Source organism: Monopterus albus, unplaced genomic scaffold, assembly GCF_001952655.1.
Source record: "Monopterus albus unplaced genomic scaffold, M_albus_1.0 scaffold14.1, whole genome shotgun sequence".
Lineage (NCBI taxonomy): Eukaryota > Metazoa > Chordata > Actinopteri > Synbranchiformes > Synbranchidae > Monopterus > Monopterus albus.
This window is the reverse complement of record NW_018127894.1, coordinates 3,601,252-3,613,984: the sequence shown is the minus strand read 5'-3', so window position 1 is coordinate 3,613,984 and position 12,733 is coordinate 3,601,252. Positions and strand designations below refer to the sequence as shown.

At 40.5% G+C, this 12,733-nt stretch overlaps 1 protein-coding gene across 2 annotated transcripts in view; it reads left to right on the top strand.

Annotated features, from left to right (window-relative positions):
• Positions 1-784: 784 nt before the first annotated feature.
• The window catches only part of b4galt2 (UDP-Gal:betaGlcNAc beta 1,4- galactosyltransferase, polypeptide 2), a 135,091-nt gene continuing 123,142 nt past the window's right edge, over positions 785-12,733 (top strand). For both annotated transcript variants that reach the window (XM_020591609.1, XM_020591610.1), the window contains exon 1: positions 785-1,237. The gene's annotated coding sequence lies outside the window, so the exon portion shown is untranslated. The remainder of the gene's footprint in view (positions 1,238-12,733) is intronic.

The following is a 12,733-nucleotide window of genomic DNA, read 5'->3' as shown; positions in this document are numbered from 1 at the left end:
CAACTTGAGCTAAAACACATGTGGCCTCAAATTTAATGACCATAATATACAGACAAACATGTCTTGGTTGACCAAGATTCTGTAACATGTTAGCTCACTAACTCTAGTTACTGTCGCAGCAAGCTTCAAAATGTATATCTTAAAAAGACTTAATCCTATAAGTCAACCTGAGGTTAAACACTATGTGATAGGGCTGGCATGTGGCACATCTGCAAATTTTGACAGTGTTAACCCACTTATATTAATTTCAAAGCTATTAGAAGCATTTTACATTGCTGCCAAATGGCGGTAAGCTTAATATTCTATTTAAAACAGTATTTTAAACAAACAACTGAGTATAAAATATAGTCTTTTTCAAAATCAAATGATTATATTGAGCATAATCATGATTATTTGAACACCTTTAAAGACCAAACCAGGTGTAAATTTTATTGTGATGCTAAAATAAACAGAGTAAAAGTGTCTTAGTCCTGCAGGTTCCCAAAGATCAATTAGTCAACTTTTTGAGTAAGAAATACAACCATATATACCGTTCCATCAGACCTTCAAAATGTGGTCATCAAAGCCAAACAAACAAATATTGTCAGCTGTCCATCTGGAGTAAGGCAAAAAGTGAAGGTGGAATAGCATAGTTCACATCCGTTTGTTATGAAGTAAAATATAAATAAAGTTTTATTATTGTTATTGTATCTTTTGCGTGTGTGTATTTCTAATAAAGTCGGTTAACAAATTACCAGGCCATGTAATATGTGAGGAATAAAAAGCAAAAGAATTGCATGGACCATCCGAGCTTCCGTAGCTGCAGGGTGAAGGGACTTGCTTATTGGCACAGTCTGAGCGCATCCTTTTCTTTGCTTTCTTGTCATCCTCACCAAAACACAGCGGGACGATGGAAATTGAAGAGGATTACATCTCTCTACTCGCCAGTTTGCAGTAGTTTATCGTTAGTAGTAATGTTATTCGCGGAATTGTACACAACATCAGGCTTTTTCTGACTGGAGCAGACATAATAGCTTGTCCGTGGAAACGTAAAGAATATAGTTATCCTTTCGCGTGCAAGCTGTGCTGAGTCGCTAGGTTTTAGTATGTTTTTTTGTTTTGTTCCACAGTTGCAGTTTTTGGCAATGAAATGCTCATGGACAGTTTTTTTAAAATTGTAATTTGGTGGATCTGAACGAAATCAGCGGTGCTCCAGTAAACAAGATGCTCAGATAGAAAGTGGTGTGACAACATCAAGGTAGGTGCTCTGTCTTCCTTTCTGGGATGTATTGTCTCATTCAGCATCGCATCCACGCTTTTCTTTGTTTCCATCCAGCCTCCGCGCGTTTATCCTGCCACCTTGCATCCTTGTGCTTTTATTGAAGCTTTTAATATGTTGGAAAAGTGATGGCATGCGCTGCCCCCCTACGCCTTTTTTTTGTTTGCATGCACGTTTCCATGCACTAGCAGTATCTTTACACCCGCCATACTAGGCTCCGTTCAGCCTGCACTGTTCTACAGTAAATGAACCATCTCAGCGTGCAGACTGCTGAGAGGACTGGTCAACCTCTGGGCTTTCATTTAAAGCTCTTAAATCCCACTTTTCACTACAGATGTCTATAATAGCTGGCACTGCTTTTCTTGTTTTGAGGGAAGCATGCGAAGTCTTAGGTTCACGCCTTCTCGTATCTAATGATCCAGTAACAGTACACTAAGAGCAATGACTAATAGTGTGCACACTGGGGAAATAAGAGAGGAGAGGAGGAGGAGGAGGAGGAGGGGGCTTCTTCATCATGGAGCTTAACAAAACCTGGCGTTTACAAAGAAGCTCTGTACCTAGACCATAATCCAGTCTGACATCTCTCTCATTTCTGACACAGTAGGCTATCTCTGTAGGCCTATACTGCTCTAGAGCTACTGTATAGTAGTAAGTGGACTGGATCTGTCAGCTTTGAGCACTGAGTTGTCCTCTTGCAGAGTGGGTTTCAGGGATCTGAAAGATACATTTTGATGCTGTTTTATCAGAACATTCTGTCATGTCATGTTAAGGCCATGTTTTATAACTGGGGAAGCTATTTAGTGATTTGTTACTCAGTGCAAATACACCGTCTACAAGTGTAGAGGTGTGATGATGCACTTACCTCATGATATGAGACAATACACGATATTGGGTTCACGAGAATGAGATGAGAAGATATTTTAAAACAATTTTTAAGAAATCTTCAACGACGAAATATATGACTGGAATAATAGTCTTTTATTCAACTGAAAGTCACAAAATGTGAAACAGTGCAGGTGCACTTTTAAATGTTTTAGCTAATCATCTTGTCATGAGTGTCACTTCGGTTCTACTTTCTGAGTATGAATCATCGATACTGAGGAAGTGTTCCTGTGACACTGTAGGAATGAAGGTGGAAATAATAAAATTACTGATGTCTGAATTCCATTGAGCTGCGCTGGTTTCAGTGTGTTCATGCTGGTTCACTGTCATGCTCTCATGCCTTACTGGGACACTTGAATTGAACAGAGCCATTGTTAATATTGTTAGCAAGCAGAGTTTGAGTTTTAACCACTCGTTTGTGAACCAGTTCGGTATCTCAGAGTGCACACATCTCAGGCCAGTTAAGTTCACACACGTGCAGTGATACTGCAGAAACATCTTTGACCATCTGCTGTGAAAACCTGTGTTATCTGTCACTTGTCTAAAGGCTGATCAGATAGCAGAGAGGCGTTTGTGGCATCAGGTTGGGTAATTACAGGTGGCGGGGTGGTGTCTGTGGGTAACCAGGCTGATATGGAAACAGTAGGTCACTGTCCGAGTCCTAGTGAAAACAGGATTTGCTTGCACCAGCTACTGCATTTATAAATTCCTTACTAAGTTTGTGTCTAGTTCTCCATAAACTAGGTAGTTTCAATCTAGCAGTTTGCCAAATTAGTGCACTGTTTAAACATCTGGAGTGTCTAATATCATATTAGTAATGTGTCTCAAGGTTGCTAGGAAACTTTTGTAGCAGCATCTAAATAATAGTGCCAATTTATAAATGTAGATGTTTGTTTTTGTATTTTTAAATGAATCCATAAAAATATGAGCTGGGTTTGTAGTATTTATGATTTATAGTATATTAATATACTGTGCAACCTCCTTTTCACCTTGTTTTATTTTGCTTACTGAGTCTCCACCATCTCCACTTGAGCGCAGAGGATTGCGTCTCTCACTTCAAGAGCTGCACACCCTTAACTTTGTTGACTTTGCATGTCTGTCTGTCCTGGAAGACGGATCCCTCCTCTGTTGCTCTTCCTGAAGGCCCCCTCCCCCAAAGGATCTGATTCGAGGGTCTAAGGACAAAGTTACAAAGAGCCAAACAACTTGTTGTGTACATTTCCTCAGGGGTTGGATTTGACTGTGTCTCTGTTTCAAGGACACACACGGTGAAAACGGATTTGTACACCGAGGCTTTCCTCTATGGTGTTTTTTGTAAGCCTAGATCTGCTGTGGAGTGCTGCTGAACTCTGAGGCTTTAAATCTTTATGACAAAGAGAAATAACAGTGGAGCCCCAGTAAGCTGGTCGTCCAGAGCATGTTTGTCAAAGTTACCACAAAGTGTTTTGATCAGCTTTGTGTAAATACTGTAACCAGGTCCTCCACAGTCATTTTCTAACAGTTCAGTTCTTCACTGTGCTGTAGATGAACTTGCTTCCATCTTTCATGAAGCTCAGTGATGTAACACAGGGCAAGAGAAAATAGGATGCTTCATATTGGGTTCCTCAGATTCACTCGTTCTCCTCACCGTGCCCCGTCCTGACAGTCAGAGCAGCAATAGATTCATCTCATCACACTTTCATGTTGGGATTTGTTGTCATGGGAACTAACCGGGCCATCCCTGAGTAACCAAGGGAGTGGGTTCAAAGAAAAACACCTGTGTGTGTGTGTGTGTGTGTGTGTGTGTGTGTTGTCTGCAGTATCTTTGTTCTCATTTCTAACGATTTCATTATGGTTCTGAAGTAAAGGTTGAAATATCAGCTTCATAAATGCAGTATTTTATTCTGTTCTTGTTTGATGAAAACACATCTTCACTTAGAACTGCAGTTATTTGGGTAATTGATTAACCACTTCAAGACAATTTCAAAAAAAAAAAAAATCTAATAGTTTTAGCTTCCGCAGTGTAAAGATTTGACACCTTTTATCAGCATTCCATTATGGTAAACTGAATAGCTTTGCATTTTTGACTGTTGGCCAAACAAAAAAGTTGTTTGAACACATAACTTTGGGCTCTGGGAAATAATGATGTTCATTTTTCACAATTTTAAACAATTAATCCATTAATGGAGAAGATAAGTGGCAGATTTATCTGTGATGAAAATAAAAATTATTAATTGGAGCCAAAAACTTAAGATTTTTTGCCCTGCAGCCGTTCCTCAGTGTTTGGAACCTGCAAGATGAAATATAAATGAAGATCTAGCCCACTTTTGTGGTGTAGGAGTAGTTTAATTAGGTTTACCAGCAGGCTTTGCAATTTGTAGCACCATGTCGGATAGCTATTGGAAAAAAAAAAATCCAGTAATTACAGTTTGGATGTTGACGTGAATGCTACAGTATTTTTACAATTGGGATATTGGTAATTATGGTAACATGGATATGAGGTGTAGGCAGTATGGTGGAGGGGGGTTAAGATGGATTGAATCCAGCCATGGACCGTTATTGCATCTCTCTTTCTACCTAGTTTCCTCCCATGTCTCCACTGTCACTCTCTGCGAAAAGGCACAAAATCAATCTTCTCATCTTGGGAGCTCAAAAAAGTCAAAACTTTTTCTTCATGGTATTTGAGTTGTCTCACTGCAGATAGTTGCCTAAGGTGACCCCTTTGCAGGAAAAGCAACAGCAAGTAAAACCCACGCAACAGCCTGTCATCAGATACACAGCTTATCAGTTATAGATCAGATGTTATAACTAATGCACTAGTTTCATTATTGACCAGTTAATATTCTCAATATGAAGCAAGGCAGCTGCCCTTCATTCTCACCTTTTTTAGGTTTCTGTTCAGGTTGCTTGTCTGTTAAACATGACTGCATATTGTCTTCTTTCATACTTAAAAGAATAAACACTGCTTTTCAAATTCCAGTTATTCCCTCTAGCGTTACAAAGAAAATAACATCCAAGGACTCACATTGATTACACCAACAGCCACTGAAAGCATAATTGGACAAACCTAATGTCTCACAAGCCAAAAAAGAAGACACTCATTTAAATAAACTGTCTTTAAAGCCCCTTACCAAATCCTCATCTCACTCCCTCTACCCAGAACCCTTCCCCCAGTGAAGCCTTCCTTCCGCTGAAGCACTTCATTTATTTCTTTGCTCCGTTGCCAAATGAGCAGCTGGATCAGAGAGAGAAACGGAGAGAAAGGGGGAAAGAAATGATGATGTTTCCACTGTAGTCTGTGGATTGTAGCTACAGTCAAGGCTTTGTTGTATTTGCACAGGGACTGTATATAGGATGGACACGCCGACAGCTCCCAGAAGTGAAGCCATCATGAGTTGATCGCCCCCTGGTGGCTGGTTGCAGTATAACTCCTGCCTCTTCTATGTTAGTGGATGGGACATGAGCCAAACTTAGAATTCAATGTACAAATCAAATACATTTTTCATAGAGGTGATTTTCTCTTTGGTAGATATGATCATTTTTTCTGGTATGTTTGTTTAATAAGTTATTCAGTTATATAAAAAGAGGTGCATTTCAGTTGATGTTACACCTTTGATTGGTGTTCTGATGCGGCCACTCCACTTCTGGTCAATACTGTGCAGAATATGGTTGCAAAAAAGCAAGATGGCAGCCACTGTATTCATAAAATTTTGGCTTTATTTTGCACAGTGGAAGGAAGTGGTGATGGTGCGGTGTCCATTGTACACTGCTCAAAAAAATAAAGGGAACACAAAAATAAGACATCCTAGATTTGAATGAATGAAATATTCTTATTAAATACCTTGTTCATTACATAGTTGAATGTGCTGACAACAAAATCACACAGAAATTATCAATAGAAATCAAATTTAGCAACCCATGGAGGTCTGGATCTGGAGTGACACCCAAAATTAAAGTGGAAAACAACACTACAGGCTGATCCAACTTTGATGTAATGTCCTCAAAACAAGTCAAAATGAGGTTCAGTAGTGTGTGTGGCCTCCACGTGCCCGTATGACCTCCCTACAACGCCTGGGCATGCTCCTGATGAGGTGGCGGATGGTCTCCTGAGGGATCTCCTCCCACACCTGGACTAAAGCATCCCCCAACTCCTGGACAGTCTGTGGTGCAACGTGGCGTTGGTGAATGGAGCGAGACATGATGTCCCAGATGTGCTCAATTGGATTCAGGTTTAAGGGGTCTGAGGATCTCATCTCGGTACCTAATGGCAGTCAGGCTACCTCTGGCGAGCACATGGAGGGCTGTGCGGCCCCCTAAAGAAATGCCTCCCCACACTATTACTGACCCACTGCCAAACCGGTCATGCTGGAGGATGTTGCAGGCAGCGGAACGTTCTCCACGGCGTCTCCAGACCCTGTCCCGTCTGTCACATGTGCTCAGTGTGAACCTGCTTTCATCTGTGAAGAGCACAGGGCGCCAGTGGCGGATTTGCCAATCTTGGTGTTCTCTGGCAAATGCCAAACATGCTGCACGGTGTTGGGCTGTAAGCACAACCCCCACCTGTGGATGTCGGGCCCTCATACCACCCTCGTGGAGTCTGTTTCTGACCGTTTGAGCAGACACATGCAGATTTGTGGCCCGCTGGAGGTCATTTTGCAGGGCTCTGGCAGTGCTCCCCCTGTCCCTCCTTGCACAAAGGTGGAGGTAGCGGTCCTGATACTGGGTTGTTGCCCTCCTACGGCCTCCTCCACATCTCCTGATGTACTGGCCTGTCTCCTGGTAGCGCCTCCATGCTCTGGACACTACGCTGACAGACACAGCAAACCTTCTTGCCACAGCTCGCATTGATGTGCCATCCTGGATGAGCTGCACTACCTGAGCCACTTGTGTGGGTTGTAGACTCCGTCTCATGCTACCACTAGAGTGAAAGCACCGCCAGCATTCAAAAGTGACCAAACCATCAGCCAGAAAGCATAGGAACTGAGAAGTGGTCTGTGGTCACCACCTGCAGAACCACTCCTTTATTGGGGATGTCTTGCTAACTGCCTATGCTTTCCACTTGTTGTCTATTCCATTTGCACAACAGCATGTGGAATTGGTTGTCAATCAGTGTTGCTACCTAAGTGGACAGTTTGATTTCAGAGAAGTGTGATTGACTTGGAGTTACATTGTGTTGTTTAAGTGTTCCCTTTATTTTTTTGAGCAGTGTATATACAGTCAATGCATTTGCATAAGTTGAGTGCAGCTTTGCTGCTGAGAACAAGAAGGTATAACAGTGGAGAAGAATTCCTCGAATCTCTTTCAGCTTCTGCCTAAATGTGACAATACCTTTCCAGCGCTGTGAGTGGCAACAAATACCTTTCCACTCTGTGACCTTTTATTGATTACTGTGTGTACTGTCAGTCTCATCTGGAAAAAGAAATTTACAAAATACAGAATGAATGGAGTTTAGAAGCATAGCAGGGCACTTGTTCTTCGATGAGAGACAGCAGAAAAAACAGCAGAGAGGCAATATCAGACTTGTAAACAGTCCAACCCCCTTCAGATCAGAGACAGCTGAGAGGCAATTTAGCATCCGCATGGGTAGAGCTGAGTAGAGGAGGGTTGAGCACAGAGAACACTGGAGTTTTGTTCTGATTCGGTCAGCTTTTACTCTCATCTCATCTGTCCTGCCTCTCTCCTCTCAGCTCTTATTGTCTCTGCTCTTCTCTTCTCTTTTCTGCTCGGTTCTGTTTTTAGCCCGTTGTTTGTAGTTGCAGTGAAACGCATGCTTACGAGCCCCCCAGGCTTCACCAGGTAAAATCTGTTTTGTCACAGTAATCAGATGCTGTAGATGGGGTTGAATCATTCAAGAATCGCATGGCTATTTTTCTCATCAATATTGAGATTTTAATAGTGATTATTTTCAATATTTCATAATTTTTTAAAATATATTTCCCCTATCCCCCCTATGTTTTTTGTTTGTAACCAGAGGATGACAGTGGGGGAAGGCAGGGACAAGCAGGCACTGTGTATTGTTGTGTGTGTGTGTGTCTGTATATACATATGCAACAATAGACAACTATCAAATGCAGATCATGGGGAAATGTTAGGGTAAGGCTGACTCAGTGTAGATATAGGCTTGTCACAATCCTACCTTCAGGCAAGGGAGCTGCGAGGTTTTACCTGACAGTCAGTAGAGGCACTTGTTACTGATCGTGTAATCAGACCCATTTGTTGGGACAAATCAAAGGTTATCATGGCACAGCCTTCTGATGCTGGGTCCATGCTGAGCTTTCCTGGTCTAAGATTTTCCCTGTGGCTTTGCTGAAGCAAATGAGCAAGTTTTTTTTTTTTTTTTGACTAAAGGAAATTGTGATCTCAAGTTCCAACTTCCTGCTTTGTGCAATAAAACAATACATGCATACTGTATTATGAAATGAAATGTAAGTTGTTCAGCTGTAGCTGCTCGACTGCAGTGAGCACAGAATGAACATTCAACACACATAGAGCTGCAATGATTTATTTTCAACATCATTAAATATTTAGTTTATTCTTGGTTTAATTGATTAATTGTATAGATGAATCATTAAGAGCACAAAGTGATGTCTAATGTCTTTTTGTCTGACCCAAAGGCATCTAGTATCTGTTCACTGAAAATCAGTAAATCCACACATTTGAGAGCTGGAACTGTTTGGCATGTGTTGCTTAATAAATGAAATAAATTGCTAAATAGTTATCAAAATTGTTATTGATTAATTTTGTGTCAGCCTGATACCCCCAGGAAGGAGCAGACCAAAGACCGAGCTTTCTCACAATGAGCAGCAGTAATTTGGAACAAGCCGCCTGCAGAAACCAATCCTGAATAATTACTTCTAATATATCTGCCAGAAAAACAGCATAGGCCTTTGAGTTAAAGTGGATTTTCCTCTTTTGCTGTTAATACTTCTTTACCTTGGCTCCATGCTGGCCACATTTGAGATTTTTTGGATTAAGAACTGGGGACGTCATCTTCCTTTACAAGAGCCGGAACACGAAAAATGGCCAAGTAATGGCAACAAGTCTAGAGAGATTAACGCAGCAACAGGTTTATGTAGATTGACTTAGCAAAATAACTCTTAAATTGCCATATATCTGCAAGTCAGGTGACAGAGTAAGTTAGGTCACCACAGCTTCTGAATGAAAACGACGCAGACAGGGTGCATGATCTCAGGAGACTGTGAATTCAGTCAGGGTAATGAACACTGAAAGGCCATTGTTGTGAAGGAGTGGAGTGTCTTCACGACATCGAGGCTCAAACTCAAGTTACTTTGTGTGATGGGGCCTGACTGACACATTGCTCCTCTAACATACTATGTACTGTATTGTTAGATAAAACACAGGCTACAACATGTTTCACTGACGATGCATTGATGCAGTCAGCACATAAAAGTACTTAGACAGTAGACAAACCACAGGAAGGAATAGTTCAACATTGTGGGAAGTGTTTATTCTCCTTCTCGCCGAGAGTCAGATAAGACCTCTCTCATGTATGAAGCTACTATTTTTATATCTGAGCTTGATGTTATTTGACTTTGGGCTCAGGTTAAAATACATGAAAGACCTCTGGCTGTGTACAGTATATGCATATTCCATGATCAGACAGTGGTACAGTTTGACAGTTCTTTTTCTTTACTCCTGCACAATATGTTGCATTGTTGCATCATGCCCTGCTTCTTAGTGACACGACCCAGATCCTTCATAATGACAGTGTGTAGCATGCTCTCTCTCTCTCTCTCTCTGTTTCCATCCTTTCTCTTCCTCCCCCCTCTGTCTTCATTATTATGGCATCTCATTGGCTTGTGCTTTCAGTGTTGGGAGTGAACTGGATAATCTTCAGTGGAGGCCCACATACAGTAGACTGCGGCTTTCTTTGAAAATTGATTCTTAGTTTAGAAAAATGAATTTTTGCTGACTAGATGTACTACAGTACTTCAGAGTACTACATTTTAAATAGAGATAAATCAGTCAAAAGGTGTAATTTTATTAGACGGGCTCCTTTTCAGCTGATCTTTTATGTGAACTGTGAATGCCCATTTTACTGCTTTTCCTAACACACTGGACTCACACTGTTAAGGCTGGTTTTGTCGAGCCAAAGATAACTTCTGCCTTTCCCACTGTGTATTGGTTGGTTTGTGGGAGATGAACTCGCCTACAGCAACATGTGCTGCAGCCACGAGAGAGGTCCGAATCTCCATACGATCAAGTGTAGCATGGCTAATGCATTTTTGATAAGACCGGGAGGGCTGGCTTGTAGGTTAAAACGCAAGGGGCCCGGGGCTCAAGAGACAGAGAGACAGCAAGAAAAGCGAGAAGGAGTTGCTGTGGCTGTGATCTCCATCCAGCTAAGGATGCCTTCGCCTTTACACTCACTCACTTTTGTGTGATAATTTTCTGACCTATTTAGTGTTTAGCTACGTTGGCTACAAGCCACAGTCAAAATATAAAGAAATATTATATAATATTATAACATTAGCATCATTTTAATCTGGAATAATGGATTTTTGGCATGACAGGTAGTCATGTGACCATTCTTAAAATAAAAATATTGATTATTGCTGCTTTAAAAACTTAAACAAGTAGAGATCAGAAGTAGTTTTCAGAACTGTAAGACAAAGCAAACCTTCACATGGAGCTGAAAGTGGGAGTCCGATATTTGAAGTCTTCCACATCAGTTAGTACAGATGAATATATAAAATAAATAAGGCTTGTAGCCTGAGGACTGTGCTGAGAGCATCTGCTGAAGAAACACAGAGCTAGAGAGTTTGGATGTAGCAGGGAGGTTGTGTGCAGTACAGTACATGTATGTGTAGTACTGAAAGGAAGGCCTTCTGCTCTGTTGCATTAAACCTTATTATAAATAATTAATGATAATGTCACTGACAGGAAAATCAAAGCGTGTGCAGTCTCATATTATTAGTTTACTGGACATGCTCAGTTCTCTGATGCCAAATGGAATGAAATGCAGTATGTGGAGGAGAAGGCCTCAGGCAAATCAGTACAACTGTATTTTATGTTGAAACAACTGATCTGCAGTACATTTCTTTGCAGGTAAGTATAGGTGTTGCATCTGCACCAGAGTCACTGTGTAATTCTGTGTTGAAATGAAGTAGGATGTTGTGTTGCTGTGGTAAAGTGTTACTGTCAGAGAGTCACATGGTAGAAAGGCAGCGTGAGGCAGGTGAAAGTCTGAAAACAATGGAGGGATCAGGTATTGTAGTAAAAGAAAAAGTGAAAAAATGAATGTGAGGGTGAGAACAATAGAGGTGTTTATTTACTGTGATTATGCAAACATTGTACCATATCTGGAATCAGCCAAAGCCTATTTGCATTGGCTTTGAGAGTTTCAATCTCAGCAGTGATACTTTCATGTATTAAAGAAAATCTAGCAAAGTCTATGGTAGTTGCTAACAACTGTCCTGTGGAGAAAAGGCACCGGTGCATTTCCTTTTTACATAACTAATTCTTATGTTTCTATATGGCACACTGCAGACAGTAGAGCTGCAGCTTTGCCAACTGCAGTATAGTCATGTCGCTATGTTCCTGCAATAGATAATGTTGCTAAATTCTTATTTCCTATGGTCTTTTCTAGAGCTGACAAATAGAAAATTCATCTATAACAGTCACTTAATTGAAATTTTTCAAGCTAAATAAAAAACTAAAGTCTCTTAGTTTCAGCTTCTCAATTGTGAATGTATATTTTCTTAGTTGTATGATAATAAACTGAATATTTTGGAGCTTTAATTTTCTGTGTGGCCAAAACAAGCAAGCTGAATGTGTCAATTTGGGTTCTAGCAAACTTTGAAGGGCGTTATTCACTACCATCTCACATTTTCAAGAAAAAATGAATAATTGCAAACACAATAAAAAGAAAAACTGACAATGAAACTATTCATTAGCTGCAACTATAATATTACAGTCAGCTGCTTCCATTCAAGTTACAGAGGTTTTTGGGATTTTGTTACATTTTTTACTTCTTGATAATGAGAACATCCTAATTAAAGACAGTTTATAATTTTTTTTGTGTCAGTGTATGTCTGCAGCTGCTTTATACAGTCATATTCATAATGCATTGTTAATGCCTCAAAATCAAACTAACTCTGCAGACCACTGACATATATATGTACATGGCATCAGTACTTCCCTTCACTATGCACAAGCGAATATTTTAAGTATGGCGGCTGCCAGCTTGTGTTTTTGCAATCAGATTCTGCACAGTATAGTGGCAGAGTATTAATATATTACTGGGTGAGAAATGAACAATGAGTCAATAGTCTTTTATAAATTTATCAAAGCATGCATACTCTATTTCAGCTGAAAGGTCATTGGTCTCACAGGACCAAATAGAGAATGGCAAAAAAATGAAAAGATAATCACTATCTTTATAGGCACAGACCTATCTGTTTAGTTTCAGCAACCCATTACCTGTAACAAATACCTTTGTCTCTGCATGCAGTAACGACCTGTTAGGATGGCTCGAACACGGAAGTGAGCGAGTCACAAAAATTGACGGACCCAGGTGGCTGACTTCGATGCAAGCAGTGCAAGTTTATTTACAGTGTAAAACAAGTGACCAAGAAATGAACAGACGAGTAA